The sequence below is a fragment of the Galeopterus variegatus genome, unplaced genomic scaffold (assembly GCF_000696425.1).
Source record: "Galeopterus variegatus unplaced genomic scaffold, G_variegatus-3.0.2 Scaffold27, whole genome shotgun sequence".
In the NCBI taxonomy this organism is placed as follows: domain Eukaryota; kingdom Metazoa; phylum Chordata; class Mammalia; order Dermoptera; family Cynocephalidae; genus Galeopterus; species Galeopterus variegatus.
In genome coordinates, this window is record NW_007726138.1 from 1,520,162 (window position 1) to 1,529,959 (window position 9,798).

Genomic DNA, 9,798 nt, shown 5'->3' on the forward strand with positions numbered 1-9,798 from the left:
TGGGATCCGTTGCCGGAAAGGAAAAAAAAAAAAAAAAAAAAAAAAAGAAAAAAGAAAAAAAGAAACTACTGAGGATCTTATGCAAAAAGTCTTTTTAAAAAATACTCATTTTTTTTCCTTTCTATTTTCTCTTATTATGCCCTTTTCTCCCTACACAATGGATATATTTCATTCTCAGTAATAAATGATCTTTATTCCAAGAAATTTAGAATTTTCACAACATGCAATGGTGTCTGATAAATCATTTTATCCGTCTTTTTGTATCCATCTTTTTGGATCTGCACTGTCCTGCCTGTATTGCGCAGACTGAGGTATGGTGATGACTCCGACCCTCACAGCCTGGGACATTCCAGTCACCACAGAGCTCCTGGTATTTGGATTCACAGACTAACAACTCCACTGAATGTGTTTAGAAGTATTGGCTGGCTACATGTGGTCTTATGATGGTCAGATGCAGTGGTCAAGGCCATGGGCTTGGGAATCCAACTTCCTGGTTCAAATCCTGGTGCCCCCACTTACCATGAAGTTGGGGAAATTAACCTCTTTAATTTTTTATCAGTAAAATTGGATAATTATAAAATCTATTTCTAAGTATTGTGAGGCTTAAAAAAGGTGATAAATGTAAAGGACTTAAAACTATCGGAAACAAAGTCAGTTCTCAATAAATGTTCATTGTTATTGTAATTACTATTATTGTTAAAGTAGTAGGTGTGGCATAGTGGAAATAAACTGCTACATTTAAACCTCTACTGGTGGGGACTTAGGGCCAACATTTTTTTAGATCATAGCACCCTGATCGCATCTGACTAATGATGGTGGGGTAAGAGTCTTTTAGCAAAATAACTCATTAAGTTATGTTACAAGAGGGGATCAATATATGCAGAAGGGTTTGTTGTTTTCCAAATGATCTAGTCATAAGGATCCACAGTTGCTTACTTGAGATGGATCCAGGAACCTGTACGTCTGCCCTGGGCTAATGCCTTGACCACAGGTGCAGCAGGAAGAGGGATCTGGGACTCTAAAGGTGAGGCACAGGAGAGGCAAAAGAAATAGAAGGGACTAATGAACAGAGACATGTCCTGATTAAAAAAAAGAAAGGAAAAAATTTTTTTTTCCTTTTTGTCTTTTTTACTGACCGGTAACGGGATCGCAACCCTCAGTGTTGTGCCTGCACCACGCTCAACCAGTGAGCCGGAACCGGTCTCCACATGGGATCCAAACCCTCGGCGGGAGCGCCACCGCGCTCCCAAGCGGCGCACTTTCCAGTGCGCCACCGGGCCGGCCCAGAAAGGAAAATTTTGCTCCATTCTTCGGACTTTGTGTGTGTCCACAAGTGGCTAAAAAAGAGATGTTTTTTCTGATAATGAACTTTATCTGCATGCTCCTCCTGATATTGCCAGCCATGATGGCAAGACTACACACGTTTTGAGCCCAGGTCCAATGCCATGCACTTTCTATTCTGCCATGAGGACCCTGGAACGGCCTTCTCATGGCCCCTCGAATTGTTCTGACTTGGCAACCACCTGTAATTGAGCCTGGCCCATGCCTGCTGTGACACTGGAGGCTGTTGGGACATGGAGCTATGTGGAGGGCCCTGGCCTCCTAGTGCAGCCACTAAGCTGCAACTTAAGGAGAGCAGAGTACTGATCCCTTGGGAATAAACCAGGGTCACCTGCCTAGGACTCTTTTGGTGAACGCGTCTCCAAAGCAAGGCTTTTGGACAAGAACAAAGCAAATCAGAAGGTCTAAAAATAACACAGAACAATTGCTTTGTTCTTGCTGATAACAGCCTGGGTAAAAGGGAAGAATTTTGGTGTACATGTCATTTGGACTAACTGAGGTGTCTTGGAATATATTGCACAAACCATCATATTATAACCACTTTTTATTGCTTAGAAAATTTTAATGGAAACAAGGTCTCTTTGAGTCAGGGTGTGTAAAATAATCTTATTACAGTTTGAAATAATGACCCCATTTATATTCAGTAGAGAAAGATGAGCAAAAGAAATAGATAATCGGAAAAGGCTTGATAATTATCCCCTCTGTAAATTAGTTTGCCCAAAAGAAGCTGTGGAAAGGAGAAAGAGCCTTAGGACTGTGAGCTATATTTCCTCCAAGTCAGGAAGTATGTATTTTTTAAAAAATAGAGGAAAAATAAAAACATTCTTGTTGGAACATGTGTGACCACTTATTTGGCAAAGATAAAGGCTTCTCAGTAAATCTTTTTTTCCATAGGGAAAACATTACTGAAACGTATAATTCTACTTTTATAAGGATGAAAATGATTTTTTAGATAGTGATGAAAAAAATTCAGAATAAACTTAATTCCGTTTAACAAATGGGTATTAAGCATATACACTGTGCCCAGCAGTGTGGCCTGTGCTGTGCTGTCCTGTGCTGGACACTACAGAGGATCCAAGGGGAGGTTAAGGTGTGGTTCCTTCTCCAAAGGGGCTTCTGATCTGGACATGCAAAAAGACATGTATAAGAAACCAATAATGACCTGTAACCACGATCTGGAGAAAGCAGTTCCCCCCATCACCTTGGAGGCTGAAAAAGATCATGACTCTTGGACCCTGCCCTCAGAGATTCTGACTTAGCAGGCACAGGGTGGGACTGGGAATTCATGTGTTGGGAAAACACAGGAAAATGGTCAGGGCCCCTCAGATGTTCAGAATCTCGCCGAGCATTTGATGTAAATATGCATGTGTGTCCAGGTGTTCCTTGGTTATTGTCTAATGTAATTGCACATGTGTACCCAGGTATCCTGGGTTATGGACTTAAGTACAAAAGATGAGTGATTCTGACCCACAGTGCCCCTCCCTGGATGCCCCCAACTGCTCCTGGAGGCTATTGCTGCAAGCTGTTGCTGCCAGTGCCCCCAGGACCCTCTGAGAGGCTGCCACCACCGCCAGACCTGTAAGCCGCTGGACCTGTAAGCTGCTGCTGCCATTGCTGAGGACTGAGCTCGTGTCGTCTGCCAATGGCTCCCAGGATCTTTCCCAATTACTTAGCGTGGACCTGTATGTGAGGGATCTGGGGACCCAGCCTGGCATGTGAGGGGTTTGGTGACACAGTTTATACAAAGCTTTTGAAGGGTCTGAGCCCTAGCCCTGACAATATAAATGGAAACTTAGAACAACTAAAATAATGAAACGTTTTGACTTTAGCGTAGCTATTGCCTCAACCAGACAACTGGCGTAGTCACATAGCTTTGCATCATGCTTTAAAAAAGCTGCTGTGATGATTCTGGTGCTCAGTTTGTTGGGTGGCTGTGGGGAAAGTGAAGATAAATGGTCAGGGTCCCTCAGGGGTTCGGAATCTTGCAGAGCATTTGATATAAATAACTGTGCACATGCACCCAGGTGTTCTTTGGCTATTGTTTGTGGATGTGGGTGGGTGTCCAGGTGTTCCTGGATTGTCTGACTTGTGCCCAGGTGTTCCTGGGTTATTGGACTTAAGTATAAAGGACACACGGCTCTGATACACAGTGCCCTTGGGATGCCTCAGGAGGCCACTAAGGCAGCTGCTGCCAGCTACCTAGAGCTTACATCTGAATAAAGCCTATTAATTTCTACCCATGGCTCACAGGATCTTTTTTCCTATTACCTAGCTTGTGGACCTGTAGGTGAGGGGTTTGTGACCCAGTCTGTACAACAGATTTGAAGGGTCTGTGGGCCCTAGCCCTAGCAGTACAGTGGCTATAGACAGACAATGGATCTGGAGTAAACTTGGGTTCAGATTCTGCTTCTCTACATGTAACAGGCCTCGAGCAAGTTACTAAATTTCTCTGACTTTCAGAATCTTCGTCTGTAACATGGGAGGGTGTTGCTGCTGTGTTGTTTACAAGCCACTAAAAAAAATTCATGGATTTAAGTTGCATATTAACAAGGGGGGCCACCTGGCCATTTGTAGGTATTATTTTTAACCCCAAGGCAATACTAATAATCTCTTGTCAAAGAACCCACAAATGCTTCAGGAGAACAAGCTCACACCACTTCCTCTCTCTTACTTTAGTTTTTATTTCCATCCATTTCTTACCTCCTCTCTCCCTTGTCCCAACCTTCCTCAACTGCACTTGGCTTAATCTCCAGTTTAAGGGGCTATTCAACTTTACTGAAGGGGTGTCGAGGGCTAGTCTGATAGCAGGTGTGAGTGAGCACCTGGAGACCCTGAAAGGTGAGGGATTGAAGGAAGAGCCAGATGGGGGGCTTGCTCCATTTACTGCCCCAGGAGAGCCTGGGCAGGTCTTCGTTTCGAGTGGGAACTTTCTGTCTGAAAGCATTTTATAAGTCCTTTGACAAGAGAAGATTGATATTCCTGGGGATTGAGAATAATGTCTGGAAATGGTCAAACGTCTCTTCTTTGATATGACATTTATAAGTGAATTAAAAACTACTCTTCAGAGTTAGTGGGATTAAAAAATATAACCAGTTAATATCAAAATTTTCAATAATCAGTTGAAACCAATGATAGCCATGCACCATGAATTGAGGCAAATGTCTGAACCAATCCTCAGCACCCAAGGAACAAAAAAAGCTTTTTTTTTTTTTTTTTTCCTGACCGGTAAGGGGATCACAACCCTCGGCATGGTGTGGTCTGCACCACGCTCAGCCAGTGAGCACACTGGCCATCCCTATATAGGATCCGAACCCGCGGCCTCGGCGCTACCAGTCGTATAACTTCGTATAATGTATGCTATACGAAGTTATTACGGTAGCAGTTTCGCATGGCGAGATCAGTTGAAACCAATGATAGCCATGCACCATGAATTGAGGCAAATGTCTGAACCAATCCTCAGCACCCAAGGAACAAAAAAAGCTTTTTTTTTTTTTTTTTTTCCTGACCGGTAAGGGGATCACAACCCTCGGCATGGTGTGGTCTGCACCACGCTCAGCCAGTGAGCACACTGGCCATCCCTATATAGGATCCGAACCCGCGGCCTCGGCGCTACCAGCGCTGCACTCTCCCGAGTGAGCTACGGGGCCGGGCTGGCCCCCCAAAAAGCTTTTAAGTGAGCAGTGACTCAGCTATTATGTGGCATAGTACACAACTCAGCATGGCAAAGAGAATGAACTCTGTCTCAAATTTAGGTGAATTTTCTGTCTTTGCAAAAGAGTCACATTAGATAAAACTTTTGTTACCCTAAATTTCCCTTACTACCTACGAGAAATTAAACTGGACCTATAAGAAGTTATATTATTGGTCAGAAAGAAATTCAAGGAACTTTGACTTTTGCTTCATTTCTTCTTTATCTCTTTTTTGCCTTCAAGGTTGGCATTGCCTATAAAATACCTAAGGATATTTCTGTAGACATTTGCTTTTTGCGGGCTGGCTGGTTAGCACAGTGGGTTAGAATGTGGCGTATAATACCAAGGTCAAGGGTTTGGATCCCTTCACTGGCCAGCCACCAAAACAAAACATTTGCTTTTTGGTCAGCAATGTAGGAAGTAGGACGTGAAGGTGCACAAGGGCAGAGAAAGCAGCCATGGTATGAAATATAGAGCACACCTCTAAGACTGAAGCATTTGAAGTCTTCCGAGATGAAGACTAAATGGGCTGTGAGAAACACAGAACAGAAATTAGGGAAAGGAAGTCATGATCCTAATTTTTCTTTATTTGTTGGCCTCCTCTGATTCTCATGTCCCCTTTTAAATTTTGTAACATGATTCATTATTCATGCATGAATCCACAAAGAAATGGATTGTAACAAGCTTATTCCATCAGGAATATTCTGATGTGGAGTACTGTTGCTACAGAGCATTTATCGTCTGATGAACGAATGGAGCAGACCAAACAATTGGAAAACCAGTTAGTAATTTAATTATGGGTCCTCAAATGCTAAAAATGTGTAATTTTTCATGCCCTAAAATGATTTTAAATATTGCCAGAAACAGACTAAATTAGAATTCTCTGCATCCGCTCCCCAAACTAGCAAACTTCTTTAACATTGATGAATTGGGGCAACTTCTGAATTACTGTAAATCCATTTAGGGGCTAAAAACAGTTTCTTATAGAGTAAGAAAAAAAAAGTGATGAAAATGACATTAGGCAGCTTTTGATGTACAATCCAGGACCATTTTTAAAAAAACCTTCATTTAGCAAAGATGGTAGAAAACCCAGGTTCTTCTCATATTACTTGTAGACGTCACAAGGAATCTCTCATAATTATTTTCCTCATCAACCTGATGCAACTGATTCTTCCTTTGAGCCTAGAACTTCATTTGAACCTCTCAGATTTTTGCCTTGTAATTGTGTGCTCATGTAGTACCTTTTGTGTGTTCTCACCTGGCTATCCCCGGGGTAGTGCATTGCTCAATGTGAATTTGTTTAATTAAGTTAAGCTAGGAAGAGTTTCCAGGCTGCCTGCATTACCTCTCATTTGCAATTAGAGCAAAGTGGTGCTCACTAATAGGAGAGGAGGGACACCTGGTGGCAGTTGGTTATTTCAGAGGAAGGAGGTCAGTTTGAAAGCAAGCAAGCAAGAGAGAAGATATAGTATATGTGGGATACTGGAGGGAGAGCAAGTGGTTGTATCACACACAGGACAGCTGGGAGCTGTGTCTGGGGAAAATGATCACCAGGCTAGAAGGCCACATAGATGGTGGTGAAGACCATGGACGTTGGAGTTGAAGGATCTGCCTTTGAATCTGGCTCTGCTGCTCACAAGCTTTGTGACCTTGGCTCAGTTACCACCCTGGATCTCAGGGACACTGAAGCTCTGAAGGAGGTAGCAACTCGCCCCTGCAGGTAGGCTGAGAGGCTGGCTCTCTGGGCCTGACCTGGGGCTAAGAACCTTCTTGCTGGGGCTGGGATAGGGCCTGAGCTCATGATTCTAACCATCCCAATATGGTTGAGCTTACATTGGGTTAAGCCACACCCAACCTCTCTCCACTCTCAAGGAAGGAAATCAGAGCCCTGTTAAACCAAGAACCTGCTGAGTGCCAGGCCCATTCTCTGAAATCTCACAACCTGCGCTGTTAGGTGGGGAGGAGGGCTGTGCCCATTTTACAGATGGAAAAACAGGTTCCCAGAGGTCACCTCATCTATGAAATAGGAATAAAACCTACCTTACAAGGTTGCTGTGAAGACTGAGCAAAATGCCTAGCACTTGGTAAGCACTTGATTAGTGAGAGTGGCCATTATTTTTATTATATGCGGAAAGAAGAGGAGAGCTGGATCTGAGACCAAGGAGAGGTTTTCTTCTGGCTCTAGTGAGGGGCTGATCTTTTGGATTTTAGGAATTTCCCTAGAAGGGGGCTCTCTTCTGCCACTTTTAGGTAGGTCTGTGCAAGGTAAAATTATTTTTAGGCCTCTGCCGGAAAGTATCTTCCCATGGAGCCATAGAAATTTGTTAAAGCTCCCGTGTATTTTAACCATGTAGACACGCTTCCCTCATGGAGCTTCCCCGTAAGTGGGGAGACAAGATTACCATACAATGGCAAAGCAAGAAATGAGGCGTGGCTAATTGCCCAACGTTGTGGCCCAGAGAATAAGAGCTGGAAATGTTCAGGAAAGGGAGAGCCTCTCCTTTAGCAGACAATAGGCTGACCATTTTCCCAGGAAAGCCCTCAGTCCTGGGCAAACTGGGACGGTTGGTTACCGTACCTTCAGAGAGAACGTTGAAGCCATCGGGAGTTTCTCAGGATTCCACCTTTCTTCTGTACAGACCTACCTACAACCTCACTGCAGCTTTTAGCTTTTCCTCAAGACTCAGATCAAGGCGGACTGCTTAAGACCTGACCTCTACCCCTGATTCCAGTTCCTGTTCCTACCCTGGGACCATGTTCTATCAAGTCAATTTGTCCCTTTCCACTAGCTCCTTTTTTCCCTGTTGATACACATTTAAGTGTCTCCCATCCCAATACAGCTTTCTCCCATTACTCTCTGTAGCCCCTAACTTTGTTCTTACTGTTCTTTCTGTCTGGACTTCTCAAAATGGCAGGCCACGTTCACAGTCTCTTACTGTTTCATCTCTCAGCCATTCCTCAACCCCTGCTGCAACCTGACAGTTCCCCCATCTGTCAAATGAGACTGACCTTGATAAGGTTATAACTGATGACCTCATTGCTAGATCCAAAGACTGTTTTTCAAACCTCTTAATGGGCCTTTTTGCTGCTGATTGTTTCAGACTGTTGATCACTCCCTTCACAAAACTCTTCACAGCCTTGGCCTCTGGACCAGCACTCACCTGGTTCTTCTTCCATTCTCCTAGGACTTCTGTTTGGTTTCCTTCCAGGGCCCCTTTTGCTCTGCCTGCCTCGTAGACGTTGCTGTTCCCCAGGGCTTTGCCCACTGCTCTTCTGTCTCTCTGCACTGTTTCTGGGTTGGTTCATTTTACGGTTTCAAATGCCATTTATATATAGATGATTTCCACGTCTATTTCTTTAATCCAGATATTTCTATGGTGCTTCAGATATGGAACTAATCACCTGTTCACTCTTTGGACTCAGAAACTCAACAGGTCCAATACAAAATGAACCACTTTCCCCACTAAACTTACTCCTCTTCCTGTATCCCCTGCCTCAGTTGGGGATACCACCACCTGCCCAAGCCAGAAACCTGGGGGGTTAAACTTCTTCCTTTTTCTTACCTACCACATCCAATCAGTCATCAAGGACTTCTGATTTACCTTATAAAACATTTCTCAATCTATCCCTTCCTCTCTATCCCTGCCATCTGTTCCCTGTGTAAGGCCAGCATTGCCTTTTGTCCAAAAGATCATAACAGCCCTCCAACTGGTCTCCCAGAATCCAGGTTTGTCTCTTTCAAGTCCTCATTCCACAGGGTTATTAGAATAATCTTCCTAAAAATGTAAATCCATGCCCTCACTAGTCAAAATCTTTAATAATTCCCAAATCCTGCTTCCCACATTCTTACAGCATGCTATTTCCACTGCAATGCCTTTGTTCCTAGTGTCCCTTATGTTTGGGAGATTCTTTCTAATCCTTCCATTTCAACGTTTCTTTCTTCTTCAGGTATCTAGGCTTCTCAAACATCCTCTAAAATATTTTTGGTTTTGCCTCCTCAAGGAGTTCTACCCTAATACTTTTAGGCACCAGACAGGCTTTGGAGTCAGGCAAGTTGTATTAAAATCATAGCTCTGCTTCTTGATAGCTGTGTGGTCTTGGAAAGGAAACTTAGCCTTTCTCTACCTTAGTTCTCTCCTTTCTAAAAAATGATGATGATATCATTAACTTCATGGTGTGTTTGAAGGGAGATAACATATTTGCAAAGCACTTAGCATAGGTTTGGGCTCCTACATAGCCTTCCACTAGACTGTAACTGCCATGAGGGTAGAGACCATGTCTCTCTTCTTCGTCCTGAATTCTCAGTGTCTGGCAGAGAGGAGGACTTCTGGAATAAATAAGGAAACAGTGCCTATTAGAAATGTATTTATATACATGTGCATTTCCTATAATTTCCTGCTCGTTAATATTATTTGGATGTAAGAAATCTATCATTCTCCTAGGCCTTCAAGGTCTGTTTCCTTATTTGCTAATGTAATGAAAATGCAGTCCCTTTGTTTATAAATTAAGACTTTTTTTTTTCCTTTTTGTCTTTTTTCATGTCCGGCAACGGATCGCAACCCTCAGTGTCGCGCCCGCACCGGACCGGGACCGGCAACGGGATTGCAACCCTGGGTGTTGCGCCCACACCTCGCTCAGCCAGTGAGCGGGAACTGGTCTGTATGTGGGATCCGAATCCTCGGCGGGAGCGCCGCCGCACTTCCCAAGCAGCGCACTGTAGCAGTGCGCCACCGGGCTGGCCCTAAATTAAGACTTTCAAGATGGCAAT